This window comes from Myxocyprinus asiaticus, chromosome 33 (genome assembly GCF_019703515.2).
Source record: "Myxocyprinus asiaticus isolate MX2 ecotype Aquarium Trade chromosome 33, UBuf_Myxa_2, whole genome shotgun sequence".
In the NCBI taxonomy this organism is placed as follows: domain Eukaryota; kingdom Metazoa; phylum Chordata; class Actinopteri; order Cypriniformes; family Catostomidae; genus Myxocyprinus; species Myxocyprinus asiaticus.
This window is the reverse complement of record NC_059376.1, coordinates 11,958,233-11,976,397: the sequence shown is the minus strand read 5'-3', so window position 1 is coordinate 11,976,397 and position 18,165 is coordinate 11,958,233.

The window sequence follows — 18,165 nt, the reverse complement described above, 5'->3', positions numbered from 1 at the left end:
TAAAAAAGGACTTAAATGTTGATCTGTTTCTCACGCACACCTATCATATCACTTCAGAAGATATAGATTTAACCGCTGGAGTTGTATGTATTACTTTTATGCTGCCTTTATATGCTTTTTGTAGGACCAACAGAGCTGAGATATTCTTCTAAAATCTTTTTTTGTGTTCTGCTGAAGAAAGAAAGTCATACACCTCTGGGATGGCATGAGGGTGAGTAAATGATGAGAGAATTTTCATTTTTGGGTGAACTATTCCTTTAAGGCATGTAAATTTACTCAGTGGCCATCTTGGTAATGCCCCCAGGGCAGCTATTTTCATGGTAGGCAATAGGCATACAAGTAGAGCATTTATTTACTTTAATGGGGAAGGACCGAAATCTCCCAAAAATGTTTGTTAAAGATTATGTTTCAGTGCAAGACTCTTACACGGAAACATCATTGTAGTGACTTTTATCTTGCACCAATAAAACGTCCCTTTTGTTACATAAATATTCTGCCATCATTTACTAATATTATTTTATCATTAAAATCGCACTTTAGAGTTTTCAGAATGTCAGAGCTGTCTTAATAAATAAAAAAGCACCATAAAATTATCCTTAAAGTCCTTCAATGACTTGTGCGCTATATTCCAAGTCTTCAGAAGTCATGCAATTGCTTTGTGCATAGAACAGACCAAAATGTAAGTATTGCATTCACTGATTATCGGCAATACAAAATCCCCCACATACTGTATATATAAACATAAAAAAAAAAGCTTTTTGAAGCAGTTTTGATCACCTTCTTTTGGACTCAATGGAAGAAAGTCATACTGGTTTTGGAACAACAGGAGGGTGAGAAATTGATGACAGAAATTTGTATTTTTGGGTGAACTATCCCTTTAAATAGAAGTGTGGGGTTTGCTCATTGCCTTCACTATGAGAATCTGAGGTTGCTTTTTATGCAGAATTTGGCATGCTGAGCGTAGAGAAAATAAGGTCAACATTGTTTTCAAAGCAAGTAAAGTGTTGGTGTTTGTGGGACACGGTGCTCTCACACAGGCCAGGCTGTTTGCGGAGGAGCGGGGTTTCTCTTACAGAGCACGGCCTGTTGATTTCAAGAGGGAAAATGTTATCACAGAGAGTACGAAAACTACCTGCAGGGGCAACCAACAAACAAACACTGTGGAGCACACATACTCATACAGGGTACAGTGAAAGCGTGCTTGTGAGTGTTGACCTCATGGCTATGTCTTCATCAAACCAACCTAGATGATTACGACTACCCAAGCAAACAGCAATGCATTTGAAAAGTAGAAAATAAGGAGATAAAATTACTTTTGAATTCAGTGATCCCAAAAGCATTTATTTATTTATTTTTAATGGAACAGTCCACCCCACCCAAAAAAATAAATAAATAAAATTATGTTATTTACTCAAAAACTGTTTGACTTTCTCCTGTGGAACACAAAAGGGGAAATTTTGAGGAATGTAATGGTCACTTTTACCATTTTATTACAATGAATGAGGACTGAGGATTTCAAACTTCAAAAAGGATGGAAAATAGCCATACAAGTATCATAAAAATGGTCTATATGGCTTGTGCACTATATTCTTTTAAAGACTTTTAAAGTTATACAATAGCTTTATGTAAAGTACAGATCAAAATTAAAGTCATTATTCACTGAGAATTTTGACATCCACTCTAGTTCACGAGAGAAGAACTGTAGCAATGTCTTGTGAACAAATCGTTCTTTAGGGTCAGATATTTTCTTTGAATCACTTGATCTGGTTCACAAAATCGGGTCTGAATGGTTCATTCAAAAATTGAACTCATTTGGCTCTCGACTCAGTTTCAAATCACTGACTCAATGAGCCATTCGTAGCAGCTCAGAGATAACAGCTCACTGGAGATTGAGATTATCAGTGAATGATTCAAATTTCGCCTTGCTCCTCACACAAAGCTATCATATGGCTTCAGAAGACTTGGAATACAGCACACAAGTGAAAAAGATCACTTTTAAGATCATTTTATGGTGCTTTTACATCCTTTTTTAAACTTGAAAGCTCCAATTTCCATTCTTCGTAACTGCATAAAAAAAGAGAGGCCAGTACAGTTCACTTTACAATTCCTCCTTTTGTGATACAATAAAGAAAGAGAGTCATACCAGTTTAGAATGACATGAGGGTAAGTAAATGATGACAGAATTGTCATTTTGGGGTGAGCTACCCTGTTAATGAATCACATTCCTGTACCCACAGCACAAATCTGCCCATCAGGTCATGTGTTTGCTTAAACAGCCCGGTCCTTAAACTAATTTAACTATGAGACCTGGCAGCTAGCCTGAATGAAATCTGTTTGCCTGAGGAGGCTCTCAGACTTTCCCTGAGTCACCAGCAATCAAAAGACGCCTTTATCCTTTACCTGCTGCAATTGGGTCAAACGTACTGTATATAATCACACATACACACACACACTTTGGAAATTGTTTAATCAAGCTGCTTATCCACATTATACAATCAATGGAAGAAAGAGTGAAGGAAACATTAGGCTGTGCTAAATGGAAAATTAGCATACTTTTCACTGAATACTGCCTACTGTGTTTTTAATGTATGTGAAATAGCCTGAACGGAAGTATGCAACGATAAATGTTTTAAACAGAAGTATGCTGCATTGTTCTCACATTACATCATCATACTGCGTGTGAATTCAGAGAGTGCCGTTTAGTTATCTTTGAAATTAAACGGTTATTTAACAATTTAATCCAAATTTGTTCAAAAATGTCGTAACTCTTGGCAATCCAATTAAAAAATGAGTGAAGAAAAATCTGTTAAAAATTGCAGATGGTTTTACTTCGGTTTATTCTTTGTCACACTAAAAATAGAGGTCAAATGCATTTCACGACTGCACACTGCATAGGGTGGCTAGATGTCCAGGTTTACCCTCAGTTCTCTAAAAATAGTAATGTCCAGGTTTCAGCTACTGGGCTCATAGATTTTTTTTTAATGAAATATCCTTAATATCCTTCTAGCTATCGTCTCTAGTATAGTTTGCAATGGTCTTTGCCATTGCATGTTGATTTGGCAATACTTTCATTGGAGTCATTCAGCAAATCAGCTTACAATATTTGGTTACCATCACAACTATGTCAAGCCAGTGCAAGTTTAAAATGGCCAAATTAAAATGAGTTTTCAACAAAAAGCTAAAAAAAATAAATAATAAAAAAATGATTTCTTAGTGCGACACTTGCATTAGCTGGACCAGTTTGAAAAATTGCTTTTTTTTATCGTGATCTGAGCTAAAGAAGCACATGTTATGATACTATTGTTGTCAGATTTAACTGCTGATTTTAAATATGTTCTTTTATCATAATAATGAGCATTTTGGAGATTTCAGGCTTTCCCCATTTAAGTTGATAGGAGCTGTACTTTCATGCCACTTGTATCTATTGAAAATAGCTGCCAGGGAGCATAACAGAGATGGCCACCAAGTGGACTGACTTGCCTTGGAAGAGACTTTGATATATAAGGCTACATGGAATTTGTAGATTTAAAAATAAATAATTTGGAAATAAATGTAAAAAATAAGCTAAAATGTGGTTTAAATGTTGCAAAATGTAAAAATGTTTTATCTATTGACAAGCAGGAACTGTTAATAGGCAACAAACATGGATATCAACGATCACATATAATGTGCATACTGTCTGTGTGTAACGGGTGCCAGCTGGTACGTGATAGCTGTGCAGTATGTGTAAACCTCACTCCCCTGGCCTCAAGAGGCGCACTAGCGACTGACGCTAGAGGCTGTAGCCTTTAGCCTCCTTGTTAGCGCATCCGCCTCCTATGCCGTAGACGCCAGTTCGAATCCCATTCAGAGTGGGTCGAGCAGGACCTGTTACAGTGGTGCCATGACCCGGATAGGAGTGAGGTTTAGGGGGTGAGTGTAACGGGAGACGGTTGGTACATGATAGCTGTGCGGTATGCATAAACTTCACTCCCCTGGCCTCAAGAGGCACACTAGAGACTGATGCTAGAGGCTGTAGCCTTTAGCCTCCTTGTTAGCGCATCCGCCTCCCATGCCGGAGACGGCAGTTTGAATCCCATTTGGAGTGGGTCGAGCAGGACCGGTTACAGTCGTGCCGTGACCCGGATAGGAGTGAGGTTTAGGGGGGTGAATGTAACGGGAGCCAGCTGGTATGTGATAGCTGTGCAGTATGTGTAAACCTCACTCCACTGGCCTCAAGAGGCTGTAGCCTTTAGGCTCCTCGTTAGCGTGTACGCCTCCCATGCCGGAGACAATGGTTCAAATCCCGGTCGGAGTGGGTTGAGCAGGATTGGTTACATTGGTGCCATGGCCCGGATGGGAGTGAGGTTTAGAGGGGTGAGCATAACGGGAGCCAGCTGGTACGTGATAGCTGTGTGGTATGCATAAATCTCACACCCCTGGTTTCAAGGGGCCAGCCACGGGCCATGCATTTTAAGTCTAGGCCTTCAATGTGATTCATGCCATTAAGAAAACACAGTTTCACAATGAATAAGACGCTATGCCTATCATACATTATGTGGCAGTCAACTAATAATAACAATTGACATTTAAAAACACATCCACACACGAAAGCCAGAACTTGAAACGGCACTTAATGCTCAAGCAAGCCTAATTTTAACTGCAACATGACTGTTTTGTGAAATGAATTCAAAAATCATAATTTTTCATATGAATTTTTCAGCCATCGAACCCACGGAGTTCTCCGTGCACCGAGCGGACAGAGCGAAAGACCTCTCAGGTAAAAGCAGAGGTGGTGATGTATGTTTTATGATCAACAAATCCTGGTGTGATCAGAGGAACGTACATTCTATCAAGTCTTTCTGCTCTCCTGATCTGGAATTTCTTATGCTTCTGTGTCGACCATTCTGGCTACCGAGGGAATTCACAGCGGTCATTATCACTGCTGTGTACATCCCGCCACAAGCCAACATAGACTGGGCACTCAAGGAACTGTATGGGAGTATAAGCAAGCAGGAAACCCCACACCCTGAGGCCGTGTTCATTGTGACCGGGGACTTTAACAAAGCCAATTTCAAATCAATTGCACCAAAATACCACCAACACATCAGTTTCAACACATGAGGGGACCGGGTTTTGGACCATTGCTACTCTCCCTTCCGGGATGGCTACAAATCCCTCCCCTGCCCACCATTTGGCAAATCAGACCACTCTTCCATTCTGCTTCTGCCCGCTTACAGGCAGAAACTGAAACAGGAAGCACCCACCCTTAGAACAATCCAGTGCTGGTCGGACCAATCAGATTCTATGCTACAAGACTGTTTTGATCACGCGGACTGGGAGATGTTCCGGTCCACCTCTGATGACGACATCGAGGTTTACGCTGATAGCATAACGTGTTTCATCAGAAAGGGCGTAGAGGATGTTGTTCCAACCAAAACAATACGGATCTACCCCAACCAGAAGCCATGGATAAATAGCGATGTTCGCGCGGTACTAGATGCGCGGACCTCCACTTTAATTCCGGAAATGCGGAGGAGCATAAACAAGCCAGTTATGCACTCCGCAAAACTATCAGAGCAGCCAAATGCCTGTACAGGGACAAGATTGAAGGACAGTTTAACACCACTGACTCTAGAAGCATGTGGCAGGGAATTAATATCATCATGGACTTTAAAGGGAATAAAAACTCCGCCGTGAACACCACTGCCTCTCTCCCGGATGAGCTTAATTCTCTTTATGCTCGTTTCAAGGGAAATAACACTACCATCACGGAGAGAGCTCTCGCGGCTGAAGCTACAGAGGTTAGTTCACTCTCTGTCTCTGTAGCGGATGTAACCCGATCCTTCCGATGGGTTAATATCTGTAAAGCCGCGGGTCCAGACAGCGTTCCGGGCCGCATCATCAGAGCATGCGCAAACCAACTGGCTGGTGTTTTACAGACATTTTCAACCTTTCCCTCTCCTTGTCCGTGGTTCCCACATGCTTCAAAACGTCCACCATTGTGCCTGTACCAAAGCAATCCAAAATCACTTGCTTAAATGACTGGCGTCCTGTTGCTCTGACCCCCATCATCAGCAAATGCTTTGAGAGACTAATCAGAGATTACATCTGCTCTGTGCCGCCTCCTTCACTGGACCCATTGCTTACCGCAACAAACGCTCCACTGATGATGCCATTGCATCTACACTACACATTGCTCTCTCCCACCTGGAAAAAGGAACACTTATGTGAGAATGCTGTTTGTAGACTACAGCTCAGCATTCAACACCATAGTGCCCTCCAAGCTTGATGTGAAACTCCGGGCTCTGGGCTTAAACAGCTCGCTGTGCAGCTGGATCCTGGACTTCCTGTCAAGCAGACGCCAGGTGGTTAGAATGGGCAGCAACATCTCCTCATCACTGACCCTCAACACTGGAGCCCCACAGGGCAACCCACTCCTGTATTCCCTGTACACACATGACTGTGTGGCAACACATAGCTCCAATTCCATCAAGTTTGCTGATGATACGATGGTGGTAGGTCTGATCACTGACAATTATGAAACAGCCTACGGAGAGGAGGTGCACACTCTGATATGCTGATGTTCAGTAGAGAGGGTCAGCAGCTTCAAGTTCCTCGGTGTCCACATCACTGAGGAACTCACATGGTCCGTCCACACTGAGGCCGTTGTGAAGAAGGCTCATCAGCGCCTCTTCTTCCTGAGACGGCTGAGGAAGTTTGGAATGAACTGCCACATCCTCACATGGTTCTACACCAGCACTGTAGAGAGCATCCTGACTGGCTGCATCACTGCCTGGTATGGCAATAGCACCGCCCACAACCGCAAAGCCCTGCAAAGGGTGGTGCGAACTGCCAGACACATCATCGGAGGTGAGCTTCCCTGTTCCCCAGGACATATATACCAGGCGGTGTGTGAAAAAAGCTCAGAGGATCATCAGAGATTCCAGCCACTCAAGCCATGGGCTGCTCTCACTGCTACCATCAGGCAGGTGGTATCGCAGCATCAGGACCCGCACCAGCTGACTTCCTGACAGCTTCTTCCCCCAAGCAATCAGACTTTTGAACTCTTGATCTCTCACGATCAAATACATCAGCACTGCACTTTATTATCTTATTATCTCACACTGGACTGTCATAGATTATAAATTATATTCTCTCTTAACAACACACTGGCAACTGACTATCAACCTGAATGTCAATACAGTACAATACAACCTACTGTATATTTTATATATACTTTATATACTATTTTTATTGTATAATGTGTATTCTATATTGTGTGTATGTGTATTCTATATTGTGTGTATTGTATACTGTACATTGTATATTATTATTTGTATATTGTGTTGTGTGTAATTATGTGCATATTAGATATGTAAATTGTGTTGTGTAAATCTGATGTTAATTGTATATTTATATTTGTTTTATCACTGTCGTGACTGCTATGTTGCTCGGAACTGCACCCAAGACTTTCACCCACTATTGCACACACTATTGTGGGATATTCCTACTTCATATCTATGACCATAAATGTATTCCATTCCCCAATATTCGGAACTGCAACGCTCCCGTTAGCTTAGCAGGGGTTTGACTCTCATTAGAGATGTCTCCTAGCAACCCAATTGATAAACAATGCTGCAGCGCTAGCATTTGTGCTTCAGGTTTACGATTATCAAAAGAGATTATAATGTTTTATTCACCTGTTTCTGCAGGTGTTTGTTAAACAAGCTTTAATATCATGTAATGTGGGAATGAACTTATTTACCGATATTACTTAATAAAGTGAATGTTTATCACTTACTTTGTACTGTATATCTCCCTGAGAGTCGACATGTTTGTGTGACATCATGCCCCTGCATCTCAGCAAAATTGGAGTTGAGAATTTCTGCACGAGCCTACAAGTTGTAATTCTGACATCAAGATACATTCCATTGCACTTTTCCTAGTAGGAAGTTGTAAAATCCGACTTTCCGAGCTTAATGGAATGCAGCACTACTTTTCAAAACTTGATCCGACACTGAATGCTCAAGCAGCCTAATTTACACTTACAAAACTCCTGATGTTGCTATAACAATGCAAAAAGCACTTAACAATTTACTTGAAGTGAAAATCAGTCCTCCCTTCCTGTTTAATAAATTAAGCAATCACACAGTCATGCAGAACATCTTGCAGTTTTAAATCCATAAGGATCTCTTTCTCAATGGCGATAGCGGCAGTGATGACAGTCGACTCGTCAGACAGCTTGATCTTACGCTTTTCGCTCTTGAATTACGTACATCACTTAAAGCGTGATTGCATCACTCAAGGCCAGCTAGAAGGCCTTGACCGGGACATATCCTATAGATCACACCCACCAAGAACAAATAAATCAATCTGATTGGCTGATGAATCTGACTTTAGTTGCTCATTCATTTGCACTGTTGAGGGATTCTGAAGAAATTCTGAAGGTCTGAGGGGGTGGAGCTCAAACTCACGCGCTGCTTCAGGCATGCGATTTGTGAAACAGCTGTCACACTTCGCTTGTAAGCATCAAGGAATAAATTCTGACTGGATAAACTTTTCATTTTTCTCTATTTGTTTGAAGATTAATTAAGAGTGGAAAGTTATTAAAAATACATAGGCAAAAAGGTGATTGAGAACGAAAGGATGAAAAATATTTATTTATTTGGCATGTTAGGCCAGCAGAGAAGGCTTTGCTGGCCCTGAGAATTCACCACTGCAAGGGGCGCACTAGCAACTGACACTAGAGGCCTTTAGCACGTCCGCCTTCCATGCCGGAGACACTGGTTCAAATCCTGTTCGGTGCGGGTCGAGCAGGACCGGTTACGTTTGCACAGCATACATACTACAGTATATACTGCAGAAACATAGTAGGCCAAGTAACAAATTTTTTTCTTCAAAATTGAGATCTGACTAAAACCGGGTCTCTTCAGACTATGATCTGTCCTATGACAGACAGATTGTGAAAATTTACTAATCCAAATTTGGCTGGACAATAAAAGCCCATTTTTCTTAGTTTCAGGATCGGCATAGTTACTGTACTTTGCTTTGCATGGAAGTATGATAGTATGCTATTCTGAGCATCGACATCGTTTTAGAAGCTTTACAGACATCACCGCACCAGCAACCACACAAATCTGTCTGGTATTGTCATTTTATCACATTTCTCCTTTAAGTGTGTTATGAGAGTTAGGGACTCGTGGTCAGTCCCACGGCTGTAAGGGTCTGTCCAAACAAACCCTAAAAGTTGATGATGCATCCAGGCCTGTTGTGTGTGTAAGAGATGGGCAGTAACACTTTACAGCAGCTCCATTTAGCCGTAGACCGCAGACTCAGTTTGTTTTCATGGGTTGTATTTACTTGTCATTCATTGCCACCTGACTAAATTAATTAAGCAGACAGAAATAGTTGATGATTTAGATGCATGGTTAAAGGAAGCACCTGTACACTGAGAAACCTCACCAAGACAAGATTTCATGCTAACAACTCGGTAAATGACCTGATCCATTTGGCTGGATGTTCATGTCTAGAGCAGTGATTCCCAACAATAGCTACGTGTATCCAAGGATACGCCATTTGTGGGTCACACCTGGCTTGTGCAATAAACGTTATGTTTATAGTCTCGGCATCTGTGACCAGTGAGGAACAAAGCGTATCCTCTACTGGATGTCAGCTGTGGAAATCCCAGTTTACAGAGGTAGCAGCAATCTCTCACTCCCAGTGCTTTTTACCCATTGTCTCCTACACAAACACACTCTCTGTTCTAATGGAAAAAGGAGTGCAATGGGTGTGTGGACATGTGGTGGTGAGACAGGAGGTTCCCTGGCACAGAAACAGATGCTGGGTGTGAGAATTGACCCAGGGTTGACAGTGCAGCTGTGTATGAGGGTGTGTGTATATGTGTGTTTGTATCACCATGCTGGCTGTTAACAGTAATAGGCCTACTAAAGACTTTCAGGTCACTGATACATGTTGCCGCCTATACACCTAGATTTCCACAAGACACTCCACAACTTATTGTGACTTACTAAGTATTGGGCCTGAAAAGTAATTTGACATTTAAAGATATTGTTCACCAAAAATGAAAATTCTCTCATCATTTACTCACCCTCATGCCTTCCCAGATGTGTGTGACTTTAATTTTCTGCAGAACACAAATAAAGATTTTTAGAAGAATATCTCAGCTCTGTAGAGATATAAATCTCCACTTTCACATTCTTCATTCTTCTTTTCACATTCTTTTGTTTTTGGTGATTTGCATTTTTCATGCATATCGCCACCTACTGGACAGGGAGGAGAATTTATAGTAAAAAGGACTTATATATTGATCTGTTTCTCACCCACACACATTATATCACTTCAGAAGACATGAATTTACCACTGGAGACATATGGGTTACTTTTATGCTGCCTTTATGTGCTTTTTGGAACTTCAAAGTTCTGGCCACCATTTACTTGCATTGAATGGGCCTACAGAGCTGAAATATTCTTTTAAAAATCTTTATTTGTGTTCAGCAGAAAAAAGAAAGTCATACATATCTGGGATGGCATGAGGGTGAGTAAATGATGAGAGAATTTCATTTTTGAGTGAACTATCTCTTTAAGCCACACTTAAAAATGCATAAATGTCATTGCAGTTGATAACAAAATAGAAAACCAAATGGCTTAAGCAAAGAAATTAAACAATTGTTTTCATTGGATGTATGAGGTCAGTTCCCCTCAAGTTCACACAGGTGTCCTGGGATTGTACCCACAGGTGTAGCATCACATTAACTATGAACATTTTCCAGTAATACTTGACAACCAGAAAGTGTTGTCAAAAAATTCTGTGAATTGTGTTGCTTGAAAATTGTGTTTGTGCTCACTTTCTTTGCAAGAAATGCCACTTTGTTTGATATTTGGTCATGTAATGACATTTATTTTTGTGGCACATGTGTCCAAATGCTCTTAGGGACCACTGTATGTACTGTATAAATCTTGACTGATGAAACACTTACTAATCAAAAGGTATTCTAGAAAATACTCCCAGCATTCAGATGGCTCTTTAGTCTAACAGATTTTTTTTTGTTGTTTTTTTTACTACAGTACTTTATGTTAGTTCAGTTAGGAGTTACAGTATTTAAGTCTCCCTGATCTTGTCTGCCACCTGCTGTTTACTTACTAAATGATTACAGAGCTTTGACATTTTGGAATAAATGCTTGGTCTAAATAACTGTATGGTTTAAATATTTGTTTGCAAATGATTTAGGGCTCTATTTTCGTGACCACGCTAAGAGCAGCGCAACATGCAATGACCGGCGTAACGGCGAATCTCATTTTCGTGAGGGCGCCAGTTCTGAGTGCAATTTTCATGCCAGCACATAGAACAAGTGTGTGTGGGTGGGAGTGTTAGCGCTATCTGTGGGTGTATGTGCGCAGACTGTGGGTGTATTGTATGTTAATAAAGTGTCGCAAAGTGAAATTTGCTACTTTCCTGAGAAATAGGTCATTGTGATAAGAAGTTACAGACGCTCCTCTATTCTCAGCACAAAGTCTAGTTCCTGCATTTGCAGTTTGGAGATTCCACCAGAAGGTGGTAATAAAGTTCATGTCCAAACTCTGACAATATAGAGGAACATCAAGCCCCTGTCGATCACAGTTTTATGAAACAAAAATTTAAGAGATTTGTGTTAAACTTTCTAGAGGTCATGGATTATTTTTTAAGTATTATTGTGTTTATATTTACAAATGTATTTATGATCTAATTTGTATTGGTGTAAATCCACCTGTTGTCGTAGAGTGATTTTTAAGTCACTGCAAAACAGGCCGGTGGAAGAAGTTTAGGAGGGTAAAATGCAGGTGTGGCCCGTCTATATGGGCAGGTAAGACAGAGCCCCACCTAAATATCCATCCATTTGAAAACATAGATTTTATAAATTGCCAATATGTAATTTGTTAAAAAATAAAAAATAAAAAAAATCACTTTATTGTCACACAGCCATATACACAAGTGCAATGGTGTGTGAAATTCTTGGGTGCAGTTCCAATCAACATAGCAGTCATGACAGTGATGAGACAGTACCAATTTTCAATAACATCAAATTAACACAGCACAATTTAAACATCTGATATACACATATTTACACTCAACAATATACAAATAATAACATACACTGTACAGTATACAATACGCACTATATAGATACACATTATTCAATAAAAATAAAAAATAAAAATATATAAAAAAGTATATATAGTATATATAGAATGTACAGTATTGTACTGTATTGACATTCAGGCTGTCGGTTGATAGTCAGTTGTTAAGAGAGAATATAATATAATAATAATATAATTTATGACAGTCCAGTGTGAGATATAAGAGTAAGGGTAATAAAGTGCAGTGTTGATGTATTTGATCGTGGGAGATCAAGAGTTCAGAAGTCTGATTGCTTGGGGGAAGAAGCTATCATGGAGTCGGCTGGTGCGGGTGCTGATGCTGTGATACCGCCTGCCTGATGGTAGCAGTGAGAGCAGCCCATGGCTCGGGTGGCTGGAGTCTCTGATGATCCTCCGAGCTTTTTTTACACACCGCCTGGTATATATTTCCTGGAGGGAGGGAAGCTCACCTCCGATGATGTGTCTGGCAGTTCGCACCACCCTTTGCAGTGCTTTGCGGTTGTGGGCGGTGCTATTGCCGTACCAGGCAGAGATGTAGCCAGTCAGGATGCTCTCTACAGTGCAGGTGTAGAACCGTGTGAGGATGTGGCGTTTCATTCCAAACTTCCTCAGCCATCTCAGGAAGAAGAGGCGCTGATGAGCCTTCTTCACAACGACTTCAGTGTGGATGGACCATGTGAGTTCCTCAGTGATGTGGACACCCAGGAACTTGAAGCTGCTGACTCTCTCCACCGGTGCTCCATTGATGGTGATGGGACTGTGTTCTCTGTCTTTTCTTCTGAAGTCCACCACAAGCTCCTTTGTCTTACTGACGTTGAGGGAGAGGTTGTGCTGCTGACACCAGTGTGTCAGAGTGTGCACCTCCTCTCTGTAGGCTGTTTCATCATTGTCAGTGATCAGACCTACCACCGTCGTGTCATCAGCAAACTTAATGATGGCATTGGAGCTATGTGTTGCCACACAGTCATGTGTGTACAAGGAATACAGTAGTGGGCTGAGAACACAGCCCTGCGGGGCTCCAGTGTTGAGGGTCAGTGATGAGGAGATGTTGCTGCCTATTCTAACCACCTGGCGTCTGCTTGACAGGAAGTCCAGGATCCAGCTGCACAGCGAGCTGTTTAAGCCCAGAGCCCTGAGTTTCTCATCAAGCTTGGAGGGCACTATGGTGTTGAATGCTGAGCTGTAGTCTACAAACAGCATTCTCACATAAGTGTTCTTTTTTTCCAGGTGGGATAGAGCAGTGTGTATTGTAGATGCAATGGCATCATCAGTGGAGCGGTTGTTGCGGTAAGCAAACTGCAACGGGTCAAGAGAGAGAGGCAGCACAGAGCAGATGTAATCTCTGATTAGTCTCTCAAAGCATTTGCTGATGATGGGGGTCAGAGCAACAGGACGCCATTCATTTAAGCAAGTTATTTTTGATTGTTTTGGAACAGGCACAATGGTGGATGTTTTAAAGCACGTGGGGACTACAGACAAAGAGAGGGAAAGGTTGAAAATGTCCGTAAAAACACCAGCCAGCTGGTTCGCGCACGCTCTGATGACGCGGCCCGGAATGCCGTCTGGGCCCACGGCTTTGCGGATATTCACCCGTCGGAAGGATCGGGTTACATCCGCTACAGAGACGGAATTAAAAGCGGAGGTCCGCACATTAAGTGCCGCGTGAACATCGCTATTAATCCAAGGTTTCTGATTCGGATAGATCCGTATTGTTCTGGTCGGAACCACGTCCTCTACGCACGTTCTGATGAAACACATTATGCTATCAGCGTAAAGCTCGATGTCATCATCAGAGGCGGACCGGAACATCTCCCAGTCCGCGTGATCAAAACAGTCTTGTAGCGTAGAATCTGATTGGTCCGACCTGCACTGGATCGTTCTGAGGGTGGGTGCTTCCTGTTTCAGTTTCTGCCTGTAAGAGGGCAGAAGCAGAATGGAAGAGTGGTCCGATTTGCCAAATGGTGGGCGGGGGAGGGATTTGTAGCCATCCTGGAAGGGAGAGTAGCAATGGTCCAAAACCCAGTCCCCTCGTGTGTTGAAACTAATGTGCTGGTGGTATTTTGGTGCAACTGATTTTAAACTGGCTTTATTAAAGTCCCCGGTCACAATGAACGTGGCCTCAGGGTGCGCGGTTTCCTGCTCACTTATACTCCCATACAGTTCCTTGAGTGCCCGGTCTGTGTCGGCTTGTGGGGGAATGTACACAGCAGTGATAATGACCGCTGTGAATTCCCTCGGTAGCCAGAATGGTCGACACAGAAGCATAAGAAATTCCAGATCAGGAGAGCAGAAAGACTTGATAGAATGTACGTTCCTCTGATCACACCAGGATTTGTTGATCATAAAACATACACCACCTCCTCTGCTTTTACCTGAGAGGTCTTTCGCTCTGTCCGCTCGGTGCACGGGGAACCCCGCGGGTTCAATGGCTGAGTCTGGAATCTCCGCAGACATCCAAGTTTCCGTAAGGCAGATAATGCAGCAGTCCCTTGTATCTCATTGGAAAGAGATCCGTGCTTTCAGCTCGCAGAGCTCGTTATCCAGAGATTGAACATTTGCCAGTAGAATACTTGGTAGCGGGGGTCGATTTGCGCAGCGTCTTACTCTGATGAGAACGTCGGCTCTGTTTCCCCTTTTCCTTTTGCGTTTCCATGGCCATGCTGCCCAGACAAAGGGCTCCGCTTGTGTGTTTGTAAACAGCGGGTCGGCATTGAGAAATTTGAAGTCCGGTTTACGGTGTGAAATTGCTGAACCAATGTCCAAAAGTGTTTGTCTGTCGTAGACAATAAGGCAGACAACATCCAAGACAAAAAACATAAGAATTGTGAACAAAACAAACAAAACACTACTATGTTGTGTCGGAGCTCGCAACGCAGCAGCCATACTCGGCGCCATCTTGAGTCCAAAAGGCACATTACATTAACCCGTAATGTGTTAAAAATGCTGACATATGTATAAAAAGCAGACCTAGAATATGTTTTTATTCTATTTTTAAGATGTAATTTAGCGGAAACCTCCATAACACTTTAAGGAATTAAGGAATGTGGGGCAGAGAATCAGCTGCCCTCCCAAACTCCACAGCACAACTCATTTTTCCAATGGAAATCTGTGGTCAAATATGGTACTGCAACGAGCCTTCATTGAAACGCATTGGGGCTGAAATTAATCTGCCCATAAACATGGAGCCAAAGCAAAGGTAACTTTAGTATTAGTGTGTGCCAGCAGTGTGGCAGATTGTGAACATGGCGAGTGCTATCGATGAATGTGTGTGTAACAGCATGTCGTTGCTATTGCAAATTCAAGACAAAGTGACCATCAAACAACTTGGTCCTGACAAGCCAGACATACAAATAGTTTGGCAATCAAAACAAGACAAGGGTACAACATTTTATGTATTGTATGATGAAAAACTGTATGTCAAAAAGCCTTGGCTCTCTGTTGTGCTGAACTGAATAAAATGTTATTCCCATATTTACTTTTTCGTTTTTATTTTGCAAAGGGACAGCATATAGTAGCGTAAGGGTATGTGATTTGATGTACATTGTTTATGTATGTAGATAGATAATTCACCATAGTTTTCTCTTCCTCTCCACCCTGGGGTTCTTCAACAACACTTAACATTTTAAAACAACATTTGATTTAGAATAATGCAAGGATACCACATATTGTACCATGATTTGTGTCTCAGAAGATCAATTTGATTAATAATACTTACATTCTCTATTATTTAACTGAGCGTATTTAAGTCCTGCATATAAAAGGAGTCTGTCACTGTCATTGAAATATGGCTGACATTCAACGTCACCTATTGGCACAAACCCACCTTCGCTGGACCAGACAGGACTGGCAAAAAGTGCTCTACACTGACGAGTCGTGGTTTTGTCTCACCAGGGATGATGGTCGGACTCGCGTTTATCATCAAAGGAATGAGAGTTACACCGAGGCCTGTACTCTGGAGCGGGATCGATTTGGGGGTTGAGGGTCTGTCATGGTCTGGGGCGATGTGTCACAGCGTCATCGGACTGAGCTTGTTGTCATTGCAGGCAATCTCAATGCTGTGCGTTACAGGGAAGACATCCTCCTCCCTCATGTGGTACCCTTCCTGCAGGCTCATCCTGACATGACCCTCCAGCATGACAATGCCACCAGCCATACTGCTCGTTCTGTGCATGATTTCCTGCAAGACAGGAATGTCAGTCTCAGCGAAGAGCCCGGATCTCAATCCCATTGAGCACGTCTGGGACCTGTTGGATCGGAGGGTGAGGGCTAGGGCCATTCCCCCCAGAAATGTCCGGGAACTTGCAAGTGCCTTGGTGGAAGAGTGGGGTAACATCTCACAGCAAGAACTGGCAAATCTGGTGCAGTCCATGAGGAGGAGATGCACTGCAGTACTTAATGCAGCTGGTGGCCACACCTGATACTGACTGTTACTTTTGATTTTGACACCCTCTTTGTTCAGGGACACATTATTCCATTTCTGTTAGTCACATGTCTGTGAAACTTGTTCAGTTTATGTCTTAGTTGTTGAACCTTTTTATGTTCATACAAATATTTACACATGTTAAGTTTGCTGAAAATAAAAGCAGTTGAAAGTGAGAGGACGTTTCTATTTTTGCTGAGTTTATATACACTATATTGCCAAAAGTATTTGCTCATCTGCCTTTAGACGCATATGAACTTAAGTGACATCCCATTCTTAATCCATAGGGTTTAATATGATGTCGGCCCACCCTTTGCAGCTATAACAGCTTCAACTCTTCTGGGAAGGCTTTCCACAAGGTTTAGGAGTGTGTTTATGGGAATTTTTGACCATTCTTCCAGAAGCGCATTTGTGAGGTCAGACACTGATGTTGGACGAGAAGGCCTGGCTCACAGTCTTCGCTCTAATTCATCCCAAAGGTGCTCTATCGGGTTGAGGTCAGGACTCTGTGCAGGCCAGTCAAGTTCTTCCACACCAAACTCGCTCATCCATGTCTTTATGGACCTTGCTTTGTGCACTGGTGCGCAGTCATGTTGGAACAGGAAGGGGCCATCCCCAAACTGTTCCCACAAAGTTGGGAGCATGGAATTGTCCAAAATCTCTTGGTATGCTGAAGCATTCAGAGTTCCTTTCACTGGAACTAAGGGGCCAAGCCCAGCTCCTGAAAAACAACCCCACACCATAATCCCCCCTCCACCAAACTTCACAGTTGGCACAATGCAGTCAGACAAGTACCGTTCTCCTTGTAACCGCCAAACCCAGACTCGTCCATCAGATTGCCAGATGGAGAAGTGTGATTCGTCACTCCAGAGAACGCATCTCCACTGCTCTAGAGTCCAGTGGAGGCGTGCTTTACACCACTGCATCCGACGCTTTGCATTGCACTTGGTGATGTATGGCTTGGATGCAGCTGCTCGGCCATGGAAACCCATTCCATGAAGCTCTCTACGCACTGTTCTTGAACTAATCTGAAGGCCACATGAACTTTGGAGGTCTGTAGCGATTGACTCTGCAGAAAGTTGGCGACCTCTGCGCACTATGCGCCTCAGCATCCGCTGACCCCGCTCTGTCATTTTATGTGGCCTACCACTTCGTGGCTGAGTTGCTGTCATTCCCAATCACTTCCACTTTGTTATAATACCACTGACAGTTGACTGTGGAATATTTAGTAGCGAGGAAATTTCACGACTGGACTTGTTGCACAGGTGGCATCCTATCACAGTACCACGCTGGAATTCACTGAGCTCCTGAGAGCGGCCCATTCTTTCACAAATGTTTGTAGAAGCAGTCTGCATGCCTAGGTGCTTCATTTTATATACCTGTGGCCATGGAAGTGATTGGAACACCTGAATTCAATTATTTGGATGGGTGAGCGAATACTTCTGGCAATATAGTGTATATATATATATATATATATATATATATATATATATATATATATATATATATATATAAACTCCGCCTCCGCCTGCTCGTTCTCTCATCACTCTCATTCATTCCTTGTTATGTTAATTAGTTTCACCTTTTCCTCATGTGTGTTAATTTTAT